General features: G+C 39.0%; 1 pseudogene; it reads left to right on the forward strand.

Annotated features, from left to right (window-relative positions):
• Nucleotides 1-10,716: 10,716 nt before the first annotated feature.
• Nucleotides 10,717-11,546, forward strand: LOC110148878 (enhancer of rudimentary homolog pseudogene; annotated as a pseudogene).
• Nucleotides 11,547-14,707: the final 3,161 nt, after the last annotated feature.

Genomic DNA, 14,707 nt, shown 5'->3' on the forward strand with positions numbered 1-14,707 from the left:
GATTCTAGTCACTGCAATAAAACTAGACAAAGAAACTTTTAAAAAGGTATTCACATTGGAAGGAAAAAAGTTTAACACTGTATTTTCAGGCAAAAATACCATGGAATATTACCAAAAAAGCTACTCGAACGAGAAGTGAGTTTCATAGGATACCAAGTCAATATATAAAAATCAGTTTATTTTTCTATAGTAATAATGAAAAATTAGACTTTGAAGTTTTAAAGTACCCTTTAGCAGCAAAAAAACGCCAAAACACACACACACACACGTACATAAACTTAGGGATACACTTGACCAAAATGTGAAAGACATATAAACTGGAAACTATGAAATACTGTGAGAGAAATTAAACATCTAAATACAGGGATATGTCATGTTCATGGTTCAGAAGATTCAACATTTTTAAAATATCATTTTTTTCTCTGAATTGATCTATAGACAGGGCAAGTCTAATAAAAATCAAAGGAGATTCATTTTGTGGAAATTACCAAGCTGGTTCTAAAATTTCTATGAAAATGCTACCTAGAGTAGCCAAAACTGATTAAAACAACAAAGTTGAGGGACTTATACTACCTGACTTCAGGACTTTATGAGATACAGTAATAACACAGTGTGGTATCAGTGTAGACAGACAAAATTGAGTTAACTGGATAGAATGCAGAAATAGACCTACACAAATATGGTAAATTGATTTCAACAAATATGCCAATGCAATTCAATGGGGGAAGGATAATCCTTTTAACAAATTATGCTGAAACAATTGGATAGCATATGATAAAAATAAAAAATGAAAAGAATCTTGATCCTGTCCTCATTCCATATTCAAAAGGTAACCAAAAATGGATCATAAATCTAAATTTAAGTGCTAAAATTATAAATGTTATAGAAGAGAACATAGGAGAAAATTTTTAGTGATCTTGAATTTGGCAAAGATTAAGAAAATAGCACAAAAAGCACAATCCATAAAAGAGAAAAATTATATTTACTAGGTTTCACTTCCTTAAAATTAAAACTTCTGCTTTTCAAAACACACTTAAAATGAAAAGGCAAGCCATAGACTGGGAGCAAGTATTTGCAAAACATATATTTCACAATGCACTTCTAACTGTAATATATAAAGAACTGTTAAAGTTCAATAAGACAGCCAATTTTTTTAAATGGACAAGAAATTTAAATAGGCACCACATCTAAGAAAATACATGGATAACAAAATAAGAACACAAAAATATGCTCAACACCATTACCATCAAGGAAATGCAAGTTAAAAGTACAATGAGATATCACTGCACATCCTAGTCAAAAGAGTGGCTAAAATTAAAAAGACTGATCATATAGAGTGGGCAAGGATGTGGAATGACAGGAATTCTCATAGGATGCATGTTGGGAATGCAAAATGATACAACTATTTTTGGGAAAAAAATTGGCCATTTTTTAAAGTTATGCACATCTACCATATGATCCAGCCATTCTACTCCTAGGTATTTACCCATAAAGACTTATACATGAATATTCATTGCATCATTGTTTGCAACAGGCCCAAATTGGAAAACATGGATGAATCTTAAAAACATGGGTAAATCTCAAAATAATTATTTTAAGTGAAAGAAATCAGACTAAAAGACAATTCACACAGTGATTTCACTGATATAAAATTCTAGAGAATCCAAACTATAGTGATACAGAAAGCAGTGTTTACTTGAAGTGAGGGATGAAAAGGGGCCAGGGTAGAAATGAGTGGGAGGGTGGAATTACTTAGAGGCAGGAGAAAACTTTTGGGGGTGATAGATAGGTTCATTTTCTTGACTCTAGTAATGATTTCATGGGTGTATGGCCTCACTGGTGGCTCAGACAGTAAAGAATTCACCTGCATTGCAAGAGACCCAGGTTCGATCCTTGGGTCAGGAAGATCCCCTGGAGAAGGGAATGGCAACCTGCTCCAGTACTCTTGCCTGGAGAATCCCATGGACAGAGGAGCCTGGTGGGCTACCGTCTATGGGGTCACAAAGAGTCATACCCTGAGCAACTAACACATATTTCATAGGTGTATACATGTGTCAAAATCTCTCAAATTGTACACTTCTATCACGTGCAGTTTATTATACTTTAATGATGCCAGTTATACCTTACCGATGTTGGGAGGAAAACATATCTGTTTAAATTCTAAGAGACTTTATGTTTCAACCTGATCTGAGCCTGGAAGTCAGGAAAATCACTCTACAAATTGCCTTCAATTTTATGAAATAGGGCCAATACTCTTATATAGTTCATGGAGAATATAATAAGGACTGGACTTTAGGCAAGATTACAAGGCTTAAATATTTTAAAATCAACATTAAATTGATGTTACTACAGACATCTCTAGATAATTCTCTCTCATCAGTACAGCTCTTTTCTTAACTTTGCACAAGCATGATAAATTAGCTAGAATGTAAACCAGTAGGATAGTAGTAAGGATTATCTTAAAAACCATAATAAAAGAGATTAGAAGTTCTCTTTGGAATAGGACTTATGGAATTGTTTTGTAGCAAGATAAGGAAGCCTTTATTTTTCTTTAATATACAGAAAAAGTGGAGGAAAAATGTTTGTAGGAAGCCATAAATATAAACAGTTATGGAGGGAGGGATAAATTAGGAGTTTGGGATTGACAGATACTACATAAAATAGGTAAGCAAGGTCAACTATATTCAATATCTTTTAATAGCCTACAATTGAAAAGAATCTATATATAACTGAATCACTTTGCTGTATACCTGAAACTAATACAAATTTGTAAATCAATGACAGTTTTAAGAAAAAATTTTAAAAAGTTATGGGAGAAGAAATCTCTAAGTTAATCCTTTTATAAGAAGTAGTATCCTCTTGTAATGAATCTTGCAATTTGTAATGTGTATTCAGATTGCCATAGTTTAATGTATGTATTTTCCAGTTAAAACAGAGGCTTCGATAAAATTGTAGTAAACACAGTCCTTTAGTGAAGACCAGGAAAATTTGAGAGAATTTTGAAATATTTTTTCTAGGAAAGTTTGTCCAGTGTCTCCTGCTTTTCATAAGGTCACTAAACATCTGTGATAGGGCTGTGGGAATATATGAGGAAGGCTGTCAGTTGCTATGGGTTGTAAACACTTTTAACTTCCTGTATATAATTCATAAAATCATAGAGTAGAAAGAACTAATAAGTCATATTGTCCAACATTCTTCTTTTATAGGTGAGGAACCTGAGATCCAAAGGTGGGAAATGATTCACCTAAGGACTAAAGAGCAAGTTAACTAAACGGGGTTAGAATCCAGAAATTTTCTGGCCACTAGTGCTTTCCCTCACAATGTATTACTGCTTTTAATTAGATCAAGGTAGAACACAGAGGAACGTCATCTACAGTTAAGATGAAAGCATCATCATTTTCCAGGACACTGAACTTTGAGGTTTTTATATTTGACTGACTCCCTGTCTCAGGCTGCTGCTTCTCATGCTCTGGCCTCAGTCCTCTGCTTTTATTTTTAAACACTCGGAGAGCTCATGCACTCATAGCTGCAATTATTACCTGTATACAGATGATTCCCAAGTCAACGTTGATTAATGTTAACTTTCATTGGTGTAGCAATCCTATACTTCCCTAATTACATAGGCTCTCTCCTATAGGAATGAATATTACAGTAATGGTATCTGAACACAACAATTTCTATATCAAAATGGCTTCAATATTTCTTCTGGTTGCTCAGACTCAATCATACGAAGAGAGATCTTTCTGTCTCTTAAAGCATTATGGTATCCTGTACCTTTGTTAAAATTTCTTCTCATTTTTTTAATCCTTTTTTTTTTTTTTTGGAGTTCTTAGTGCTGTGTATGTATTATCTCCTATAAGTCTCACAATGGTCCTAAAAAACAGATGTTAAAGATACTAATATCATCTCAGTTTTACAGACAAGAAAACAATCCTAGAGAGGTGCAATAACTTGCCCAAGTTCACATAGTGCATACATGGCAGAGCAAGGATTCAAACCCACTGTCTGAATTCAGAACCTCATGTTTTAGCTACTGTACTTTAATATTGGGTATAACCCTTTCTTGTTTATTCCTATCATCTCAAAGTTCCATATTAGATCAGTGGCCACAGATACATTAGCATACCTTAGCCGATCAATCTATCCTGAAACATGTTTATTCAGTCTATTCTGTATCATGCTGTCAGAGCAAGCAACTTAAAATATTAGCTTTTATGTCTATACCACAAAGGTTCAGTTCAGTTGCTCAGTCGTGGCCGACTCTTTGTGACCCCGTGGACTGCACCATGCCAGGCTTCCCTGTCCATCACCAACTCCTGGAGCTTACTCAAACTCATGTCCATCAAGTCAGTGATGCCATCCAACCGTCTTATCCTCTTTCATCCTCTTCTCCTGTCTTCAATCTTTCCCAGCATCGGGGTCATTTCTAATGAGTCAGTTCTTTGCATCAGGTGGCCAAAGTATTTCAGCTTCAGCATCAATCCTTTAAATGAATATTCAGGACTGATCTCCTTTAGGATTGACTGGTTTGACCTCTTTGCAGTCCAAGGGACTCTCAAGAGTCTTCTCCAACACCACAGTTCAAAAGCATCAATTCATCGGCACTCAGCTTTCTTTATAGTCCCAACTCTCACATCCATACAAGACTACTGGAAAAACCATAGCTTTGACTATGTGGACTTTTGTCAGCAAAGTAATGTTTCTGCTTTTTAATATGCTGTCTAGGTTTGTCATAGCTTTTCTAATGAGGTGCTGGTGCTCAATATTAAGCCAGAGCAGGTCAAGAAAATGGACCCTAGTGTTTGGCAACTCTTTTAAATGAGTGATTTTACCACCCCATTTCCCTAAAGATCTATCTGGGTCTTGGGGGAGAGATAGCTCTCTATACTACCTCAGTTCAGTTTAGTTCAGTCGCTCAGTCGTATCTGACTCTTTGCAAACCCATGAACTGCAGCACGCCAGGACTCCCTGTCCATCAGCAACTCCCAGAGTCTGCCCAAACCCATTTCCATTTAGTCAGTGATGCCATCCAACCATCTCATCCTCTGTCATCCCCTTTTCCTCCTGCCCTCAATCTTTCCCAGCATCAGGGTCTTTTCCAATGAGTCAGCTCTTCGCATCAGGTGGCCAAAATATTGGAGTTTCAGCTTCAAAATCAGTTCTACCAATGAACACCCAGGAGTGATCTCCTTTAGGATGGACTGGTTAGATCTCCTTGCAGTCCAAGGGACTCTCAAGAGTCTTCTCCAACACCACAATTCTAAAGCATCAATTTTTCGGCTCTCAGCTTTCTTAACTCTCACATCCATACACGACCACTGGAAAAACCATAGCCTTGACTAGACAGACCTTTGTTGGCAAAGTAATGTCTCTGCTTTTTAATATGCTGTCAAGGTTGGTCACAACTTTCCTTCCAAGGAGCAAGTGTCTTTTAATTTCAAGGCTGCAGTCACCATCTGCAGTGATTTTGGAGCCCCCAAAAATAAAGTCAGCCACTGTTTCCACTGTTTCCTCATCTATTTGCCATGAAGTGATGGGACCAGATGCCATGATCTTAGTTTTCTGAATGTTGAGCTTTAAGCCAACTTTTTCACTCTCCTCTTTCACTTTCATCAAGAGGCTCTTTAGTTCTTCTTCACTTTCTGCCATAAGGGTGGTGTCATCTGCATATCTGAGGTTATTGATATTTCTCCTGGCAATCTTGATTCCAGCTTGTGCTTCATCCAGCCAAACGTTTCTCGTGATGTACTCTGCATATAAGTTACATAAGCAGGGTGACAGCCTTGACGTACTCCTTTTCCTATTTGGAACCAGTCTGTTGTTCCATGTCCAATTCTAACTGTTGCTTCCTGACCTGCATACAGGTTTCTCAAGAGGAAGGTCAGGTGGTCTGGTATTTCCATCTCTTTCAGAATTTTCCACAGTTTATTGTGATCCACACTGTCAAAGTCTTTGGCATAGTCACTAAAGCAGAAATAGATGTTTTTCTGGAATTCTCTTGCTTTTTTGATGATCCAGCAGATGTTGGCAATTTGATCTCTGGTTCCTCTGCCTTTTCTAAAACCAGTCTTGAACATCTGGAAGTTCATGGTTCACATATTGCTGAAGCCTGGCTTGGAGAATTTTGAGCATTACTTTAGTAGCGTGTGAGATGAGTGCAGTTGTGCAGTAGTTTGAGTATTCTTTGGCATTGCCTTTCTTTGGGATTGGAATGAAAACTGACCTTTTAAAAAAAACAAATAAAAAACCTGACCTTTTCCAGTCCTGTGGCCACTGCTGATATGCTACTTACCCCCAGGGTTATTATGTTAATCCAAGCCACCTTCTAACACCCTCCTCCGCAATTCTTCATTACAATGTACTGTGATCACTAATCTTAACAGAACTCTTCACCGCCCACCTTCCTTTGTTGTAACTCATCCCTCACCACAGGCAAGAATTATTTTCGGCCTCAGCGATCTCAATTTGACCCCAGGAATTCCAATTTTCCTGCCAATGTCTCCTCTGCCATTATCTGCTTTTTCTTTGAATGGCTTTCTACCTTACTGAAACCAGAGGAATTCACCTCCCTGACAACATTTTTTGGCTAGGAGACAAGTTAACATTTTCTTCCCCAACTATCAGATCTTTTCACAATATTTTACCACTATTAATGTTTTACTACTATCAATCATCTTGATGCCTGCAGTGCAGGAGACCTGGGTTCAATCCCCGGGTCAGGAAGATCCCCTGGAGAAGGAAATGGCAACCCACTCCAGTATTCTTGCCTGGAAAATCCCATTGACAGAGGAGCCTGGCAGGCTACAGTCTGTGGGGTCGCAAGAGTCGGATACAATTTAGCGACTAAACCATATCAACCATCTTTACTTCTTTAAGCTCTTCCCTCTGGAAGTCTGTTTTTTCCTAAACCAGCTGTGCCTATTAATCATACAGATGGAAGTCATGTTTCTCCTTATGCAAACATGAGCCTCAAACCATCATGTATAATGCAAGGAAAAATCAATCCGATGCATAAAGACAGGGCCAGGGGAAATGAAGTGAGAAAATTCAAGAACAACATAAGAATACTTGCTCCAATCCTGGAAGCTATTCACCCTGGTTTTTTGGATCCTTGTCCAACAGACAGACTAATGGGAAATGGCAAAATCTATCCTGAGAGAGCAAAACTCAGGTCAGTTTATTACTCTGCTACATAGAAAACAAAGACTAGAAGCAGCTGGTTCATTATTATATTTCCAGATTAAGTGAAACATGTCTTTTTACAGATAATAAATTTGTACTAATTTGTTTTGAATTAGAATCCAAACAATCCTTCATCACTGTGTTCTATGGTCACTGATCTCAGCATAACTGTTTATAGCCTCTCCTTGCATTTGATTGTTAAGTTTTAAAATTTAGAACAGTCTGTCCATTCTGCTTTTTTCATGCTATCAACTTGTTACAAAAACTGGGTCTGTTAGTGTTCAACCAGAGAAACAGAACAAGTAGGAAATATATTCTAAGAGATTTATTGCAAGAAATTGACTCAGTTGTCGGGGCTATTATGGCAAGCTGGAAATCCATAGAGCAAGCTGTCAGGAAGGAAGGTTGGAACTCTTGGGTATGAGTTGAAACTACTACATTTTGGTAGAATTTCTTCTTCCAGGAAGCTTCAGTTTTGCTCTTAACTTCTTTGAGCTTGTTGAATCAGACCTACCCAGATCATCTAGGATAATCTCCCTTGTTTTTGTTGTTCAGTCCCTAAATCCTGTCTGACTCTTTGTAACCCCTTACCTAAAGGCAATTGATCAGGACTTTAATTTCATTTACAAAATACCTTCAGAGAAACACTTAGATTAGTATTCGAATAACTAGGGACTAAGAGGAACTAAAGAGCCTCTTAATGAAAGTGAAAGAGGAGAGTGAAAAAGCTGGCTTAAAACTCAACATTCAAAAAACTAAGATCTTGGCATCAGGTCCCATCACTTTATGGCAACTAATGGGGAAACAATGGAAACAGTGAGAGACTTTTTTTGTGGGGGCTCCAAAATCACTGCAGATGGTGACTGCAGCCATGAAATTAAAAGATGCTTGCTCCTTGGAAGAAAAGCTATGACCAACCTAGACAACATATTGAAAAACAGAGACATTACTTTGCCAACAAAGGTTCATCTAGTCACAGCTATGGTTTTTCCAGTAGTCATGTATGGATGTGAGAACTGGACCATAAAGAAGGCCAAACGTCAAAAAATTGATGCTTTTGAACCGTGGTGTTGGAGAAGACTCTTGAGAGTCCCTTGGACTTCAAGGAGATCAAACCAGTCAATCCTAAAGAAAATTAACCCTGAATATTCATTGGAAGGACTGATGCTGAAACTCCACTACTTTGGCCACCTCATGCGAAGGGCTGACTCGTTAGAAAAGACCCTGATGCTGGGAAAGATTAAAGGCAGGAGAAGGGGATGAAAGAGGATGAGATGGTTGGATGGCGTCACTGACTCGATGGACATGAGTTTGAGCAGGCTCCGGGAGATGGTGAAGGATAGGAGTCCTGGCATGCTGCAGTCCATGGGGTCTCAGAGAGTCAGGACTGAGTGGCTGAATGACAACAAGGTTTAGCTACATTAGTGCATAAGGACCATCACTCTGGGTTAGCTGTTGCATAGACTATCCCTTCATTTTGGATTTATCTGTTTTCTTCCATTTACCTTGATCCCTTTTCTTGCCACATTTCCTGTATGAGTAGTTTGGCTTTAGAGGCTTAATTTGTCTCACACCCACCTGTTTGGGTAGGAATACTTCCTAGGTTGTGCTGTGTGCTTCATGCTGCATCACATCAGGAGGTCCACAATATCTGCTTTAAGACTGATCATCGAGACTCCCATCAATATTTCATCTAATGCTTTTATCCATTATGATGGTAGCCTGAATCTATTTTATTAGGGATTATAAAATATTGATTTTCTAGTTATCAGAAATTAGTAGCTTAATTATCACTTAGTAGCATCACTTTTGTAAAAAGTGTAAAAAGGCTATTTGTTTACCCTGAAATACTGTTCATACAGGAAAGACATGAGAAATACCAAATTCCTTCCTTTAAAGGAGTTGGTAACTAGATACTTACAATTGTGTCCAGGGTGTGGAATTTTACTTTTTCAGTATAATTATGAATTCGTGGGTTTTAAATATTTGATCAATTGAGTTTATTATTACTTTTGATGTTTATATATTCCCACTTTTGGCCAGTGATAAACACAGTATACAGTCCTTTAGACAAGATGTTGATAGCTTCCTTGCATTCTGGTCCCTGGCTTATCTTCTCTATTTTTTGCTCCAGATTTGGAACTGGCCATTCTTCCAAGGAATTCTAGATCCTTTTACTGAGGAATGGTATACAGGGTCCAATCTTGTCACTAGATGTATCCATAGCTATTGGACTATACAGAGTTAGGGAAATTAAAAAGGAAATAATAATTAGAGTTCATACTGATGTTCCTAGTTTAAGATTTAAAAGATTTAAAATCTTAATTAGTCTTTTCATGTACTAGTATTGCATTGTTTTAATTACAGGGAATTTATAATATGTTTTACTATCTGGTTGTGATAACCTCCTCCTCCATCTCTCTTTTTGTCCTCAATGGAGAGAACTTATCTGAAGGGAAAGGAAGCCAGACCATTATGAATGTTTGCCTAATAAAGCCTTAGTCAGGGGATGGGGAGTAGGTTGGAGTGACGTGATTTTAACTTGATTTTTATCCATGAACCAATTCCCATGGAATCAAATCCTTGTCATAGATTTATAAAAGGATGTTCATAAAAACTGCGAAAGCTGTCTGCACTAAAAAGTCAATATTTTAGGTTATGGTAAATACTGCTTTGGTCCATTTCAAATGGAGTCAATTGCAATTGGAGAAAGAAGCACTAATTCTCCACTTGTCCCACACTAGGGTTATCAGATAAACAGGGATTCCTGGTTAAATTTGAATTTCAGGTAAACAACAGTTTTTTTTTTTGTTTGTTTGTTTGTTTTAGTATAAATAGGTCCTAAATATTACATCACACCAATATATGGGACTAAAGTGTTATTTATTATTTACCAGAAATTTAAATTTAACAGGGCATCTTGATGTTTGTACTGCTAAACCCAGCATGCCTATCCAGCACATTCCTTAGCATTGGTACTTCAGGGATTTCAGCCCATCAGTGCCGGTGTCAGGCAACTGCAATAATAGTAGGCAGAGAGGGCCGTGCCTGCAGAGTTTTGTGGCGGCTGGAGAAAAAAGCAGCCGTCTCTAATAGACAACTGTCATCTAGAGCAGTAACACTGTTAGCTGATAGATGCCACAGAGGATATTACCAGGGGGCAGCAGCAGAGTCTGTCAATGTCACTGGTTTCCTGTGGGTGTCGCAGTTCCCAGAGGAGATAGAAGCAGTGCTCAGTACAGACAGTGGTGCCTGGTAGATGTATTGATGCCTTAGAGTAAACAGTCATAATGCTTGGTAGGAAAAGGAAGGAACAAGCAGAAGTGGCCACAACACCTAATGGAAGATATGACAGCACTCACTGGAGGGGAATTAGACTGAGAGCAGTGGGAAAAACAATGCCAAAAGGATGATGACCACACTTGCTAGTTGTTTATACATTTTAGTTGTCTGCTTCTGGTTTAATCTAAAGGGATGTTTCCTTTTTTTTTTTTTTTAAGGAATAGGACTCTGCTTCAACAGAGCCAGAGAAATGCAGATTATATTGGTTCCTTCAAAGCCATCATTCTAGAAAAGGAAGCTCGTGTGCGGCGGCGGAGTCGGCTTCGGCTGCAGCGGGAGACTTTGGCGTGATGTCTCACACCATCTTGCTGGTACAGCCTACTAAGAGGCCAGAAGGCAGAACTTACGCTGACTATGAATCTGTGAATGAGTGTATGGAAGGTGTTTGTAAAATGTATGAAGAACATCTGAAGAGAATGAATCCCAACAGCCCCTCTATCACATATGATATCAGTCAGTTGTTTGATTTTATTGATGACCTGGCAGACCTCAGCTGCCTTGTTTACCGAGCTGATACCCAGACATACCAGCCTTATAACAAAGATTGGATTAAAGAGAAGATCTACGTGCTCCTTCATCGACAGGCCCAACAGGCTGGGAAATAGTTGAGTTTGGAAGCATTAGGGGAACGGGGGTGGGCTTGGAACACAGATATGTGCAGTGTGCTGTAGTGGAAGTTTTGTATTATAGTTATCCTGTTTCCATTTTGGTATACCCTAGCCAGAATTGAATGTATTAGATAAAATGTGATGATCTTGTCCAATCTGAAAACCCCTTTGCCCCCCCCCCTTTTTTTACTTAAACGTTTTTATGATGATTTAGATGGAAGTTGGTTTTTGTCAGTTAACGTTGGTTCCAGTCCCTCAAACTGTTCATACCTGCTTTATAACATCCACTGTACTAATCCTTCAAATTGGGATGGGGAGTGGAGGCACAGTTTAGTTACGTCCTCAAGATAAAGTCTTGGTGAAAAACAAATAAATGTTCTTTAGTTATATTTTTATAAAAAAAAAAAACACAAAGCCATCATTCTAGAAAAGGAGAATAAAGGAAGTATAGACAGTGTCACAAGTATAGACAGTATCATAATGATCTCTGCCTCTGCCCACACTTTACTGATATCAACCAGTAACCCCTAATGCAGGGCTCCCTGTGGAAGCTACTTTGGGCACAGGGTTAAGGCTAGAGGCCTAAATATTATCCAGAAAGAGAAGATTCAAAGGGAGCCACAAGTCCACTTATGTAACCACGTATATAGTGTGGAAGTGATGGATGGCTACTCTGCCTCGAGGGATCAGGCCCCGCCAGAGTCTGAGACAGAAAGTGCACAGTACCATGATTAAGTCCTGAGTTTTAAGGCAGAATAACTCTACACACCAGTGAAATAATGGCTCACAGAGGTCCTGACCTTTATCAGTGAGGTTATTAATGGCTCTTCTCATCGTGGGTGGTGGTTTAGTCACTAAATTGTGTCTGACTCTTGCAACCCCATGGACTGCAGCCTGCCAGGCTCCTCTGTTCGTGGGCTTCTCCAGGCAAGAATGCTGGAGTGGGTTGCCATTTCCTTCTCCAGGGCTCTTCTCATGAAGGGGTATTAGAAAGGGGACATCTAGGGACTCCCTGGTGGTCCAGTGGTTAAGACTTCATGCTCTCAATGCAAGAGGCCCGGATTTGATCCCTGGTCGGGGAATTAGATCCCGCATGCCACAACTAAAGATCCCACATGATGCAAAAAAGATCCCATATAGTGCAACTAAGATCCAGTGCAGCAAAATAAAAAAGGGGGAGGGGAAACATAGAGGTAGGAGCAAGGATAAGAATATTCTCTTGCTTCTGCTAAAGTTTGAAATGTTTCCCAGCTCTGGTTGCCACCACATGACATTTCTCCCTCTATAGGTGCAGACCACCCACTCTACACACTGAAATATTACTGTGTCATTTTCACTGAGAAGTTTAGTTCTTTGATCGACCTGCACTGGAGTTTCAGACACTGGTCAAGATGTCCCACAGACAAAGCCATATTTCAGTCCACATCAGCATCACGGTTGCCTCTTGCCTCCACCTAGACACTAGTCAATACCCATGGTGAGTTCACATCATCTCTAATATCTACTGGTGCCATAAGCCTCATCCCACCCCCTTTCCAAATTTATAACCCAAACAGTTTCCATGCTGGACTTCAGATTTAGACATCTCCGTCCCATAACCTCTACTACACAGACATTCCACTTGATAGTATACTTTTAATAGGATCTTTTAGGAAATCTAATGGAGAAAACATGACATGACTTTAACATATCTGTTATAATAGCTTTATTCAGTTTCGTAACATCTGTCTTTGTTATTGCTATTATTTATAATACATATAAATATTACTATAATTACTAAATATATTCAATTCGGTTCACTCACTCAGTTGTGTCCAACTCTTTGCAACCCCATGGACTGCAGCATGCCAGGCCTCCCTGTCCATCACCAACTCCTGGAGTTTACTCAGAGTCACATCCATTGAGTCATTGATGACATCCAACCATCTCATCCTCTGTCGTCCCCTTCTCTTCCCACCTTCAATCTTTCCCAGCATCAGGGTCTTTTCAAATGAGTCAGCTCTTCCCATCAGCTGGCCAAAGTATTGGAGTTTCAGCTTCAGCATCAGTCCTTCCAATGAACATTCAGGACTAATTTCTTTTAGGATGGGCTGGTTGGATCTCCTTGAAGTCCAAGGGACTCTCAAGAGGCTTCTCCAACACTATAGTTCAAAAGCATCAATTCTTCGGTGCTCAGCTTTCTTCATAGTCCATACATAACTCTCACATCCATACATGACTACTGGAAAAACCATAGCCTTGATGAGATGGACCTTTGTTGGCAAAGTAAGGTCTCTGCTTTTTTATATGCTCTCTAGGTTGGTCATAACTTTCCTTCCATGGAGTAAGCATCTTTTAATTTCATGGCTGCAGTCACTGTCTGCAGTGATTTTGGAGCCTCCAAAAATAAAGTCTGCCACTGTTTCCACTGTTTCCCCATATATTTGCCACGAAGTCATGGGATCAGATGCTATGATCTTAGTTTTCTGAATGTTGAGCTTTAAGCCAACTTTTTCACTCTCCTCTTTCACTTTCATCAAGAGACTCTTTTGTTCTTCGCTTTCTGCCATAAGGGTGGTGTCATTTGCATATCTGAGGATATTGATATTTCTCCCAGCAATCTTGATTCCAGCTTATGCTTCATCCAGCCCAGTGTTTCTCATGATGTACTCTGCATATAAGTTAAATAAGCAGGGTAACAATATACAACCTTGACGTACTCCTTTTCCTGTCTGGAACCAGTCTGTTGTTCCATGTCCAGTTCTAACTGTTGCTTCCTGAACTGCATACAGGTTTCTCAAGAGGCAGGTCAAGTGGTCTGGTATTCCCATCTCTTTCAGAATTTTCCACAGTTCATTGTGATCCACACAGTCAAAGGCTTTGACATAGTCAATAAAGCAGAAATACATGTATTTTCTGGAATTCTCTTGCTTTTTTGATGAATATTGGCAATTTGATCTCTGGTTCCTCTGCCTTTTCTAAAACCAGCTTGAACATCTGGAAGTTCCTGGTTTATATATTGCTGAAGCCTGGCTTGGAAAATTTTGAGCATTACTTAACTAGCATATGAGATGAGTGCAATTATGCGGTAGTTTGAGCATTCTTTGGGATTGCCTTCCTTTGGGATTGGAATGAAAACTGACCTTTTCCAGTCCTGTGGTCACTGTTGAGTTTTCCAAATTTGCTGGCATATTGAGTGCAGCACTTTAACAGCATCATCTTTTAGGATCTGAAATAACTCAACTGGAATTCCATCACCTCTACTAGCTTTGTTTGCAGTGATGCTTCCTAAGGCCCACTTGACTTCACATTCCAGGATGTCTGGCTCTAGGTGAGTGATCATACCATCGTGATTATCTGGGTCATGAAGATCTTTTTTGTATAGTTGTTCTGTGTATTCTTGCCACCTCTTCTTACTATCTTCTGCTTCTTTTAGATTCATACCATTTCTGCCCTTTATTGAGCCCATTTTGCATGAAATTTTCCCTTGGTATCACTCATTTTCTTGAAGAGATCTCTAGTCTTTCCCATTCTATTGTTTCCCTCTATTTCTTTGCACTGATCACTGAGGAAAGCTTTCTTATCTCTCCTTGCTA

This window comes from Odocoileus virginianus, chromosome 10, assembly GCF_023699985.2.
Source record: "Odocoileus virginianus isolate 20LAN1187 ecotype Illinois chromosome 10, Ovbor_1.2, whole genome shotgun sequence".
NCBI lineage: Eukaryota > Metazoa > Chordata > Mammalia > Artiodactyla > Cervidae > Odocoileus > Odocoileus virginianus.